Source organism: Meleagris gallopavo, chromosome 10 (genome assembly GCF_000146605.3).
Source record: "Meleagris gallopavo isolate NT-WF06-2002-E0010 breed Aviagen turkey brand Nicholas breeding stock chromosome 10, Turkey_5.1, whole genome shotgun sequence".
NCBI lineage: Eukaryota > Metazoa > Chordata > Aves > Galliformes > Phasianidae > Meleagris > Meleagris gallopavo.
Genome location: NC_015020.2, coordinates 6,260,872 through 6,262,452, shown reverse-complemented (window position 1 = coordinate 6,262,452; position 1,581 = coordinate 6,260,872).

Genomic DNA, 1,581 nt, shown 5'->3' with positions numbered 1-1,581 from the left:
TTCCCCTGAATCAGGAAACATCTATTAATGTAAGTATTCTAAGTACTGGGAACAGATAGTCAGGCCTCCTGATCTCCAGTTTAATGTTCAGATTTCTTTATCTTGTCTGTGATAGACATACTGTGTCTTGAACTTAATAAAGGTCTTTAGAAAAAAAAATTATAATCAAAGGAAATAGTACTAGTAAACACCTCATTGCACCTCCTGTCTGATGGAACATGATAACGCTACAATTTCTTTCCCTTTGCGATATCTTTCTGAAAACCCAAGTTATCCTGATCTTAATTCCTGCAACAGAACATCACAGGGAGGCCTTTTAGCACCACCCATAGTTGAATGCATGATTCATGCATTTTGGGAACGCGTTGCTCAGGACGGCGTGACTTGTATACTCTGGGTTACCCTGCCTGAATTCAAGAGGGTAAAAGAGAATATTCAGAATTTTACAGAGGTGTGTGAAAAATTGGCTGTATGCTAGCTGATTTAATAAGCTAAGTGGAAGAAAGCAATGAAATACTGCAGTTTGACAGAAGAGATAGCATTCTTTTTTTTTTTTTAAACTAGGTGTTATTGTTATGATGGTAATAAGCAAAATCAGTATTTTGTAATTAACAGAAGGAAATTTGAGATGCCAGTCCAATGAGTCACAAGTTCAAACAGTGGGTGTTTTAAATATATGTACAATATATAGCAATAACAAGGTGCCTTTCACAAAATAGTTTGCACTCTAATAATGGCACTCTAAAATTTGTATAGGTCAGATACATTTACTGAGCAATGCATTAACAATTTGAAAGGTATTTCCCAGGAAGTCAGGAAAGGAGGTATGGAAAAGAACTACTCCTCTGCAGTAATACCTTTCAAAGACAGAAAAAAAATAAATACTGGTAGCAGAAAACAGGACAAATGAGTGGTTTAACATGTATATCAGTGAGGACATGTAGTTTGAGACAGGAAATCTGCTATTTAATGAATAGGACCAAAAGAATGATCACACTGATTCTTAAGTGTAATGTTGTGCAGGTCTCTTAACACCACAAGGAAGAGAATCAAAATGGTTAATTTAGCGTTGATGAAGACTTTGCATCTAATACCAATTCTCCTTAAAGCATACACGTCAGTATGCTTCACTTCAACACTGATTTATACCTCTCTTCATATCAAATGCCTAGATGATTAATAAAAGGCTAGTAAAGAGTTGCATGAAAAGCCTTAATGCAGGCCTATTAGCACTTCTCTATGAAGTGCATTGCAGTGTTCAAGCTAATTACTTCATGCAATTAAGCAAAGAAATCTTTTGACTGTATTTTATGGCCTGGTCCTGCAAGAGTTATCTGTACTCCTGGCTTAAAAAATATGAGCAGTCTCCTTTGCATCATTAGGATTCACGTGCTTAAAATTAGACATGTGAGTAATTTTTTCTTCTTTGTAGGCTAGGGCTTTTGCAGAACTAATGAGACACCAGATGGCTGGATGGCATTGAACTTTAGAAGATGAATAAAGAGTAATCGTGGAAATTATCGTCTGATAAATCACATTACAATCCCTAGGAAAATAATGGAAGTGAACCTGCTTGCTTTT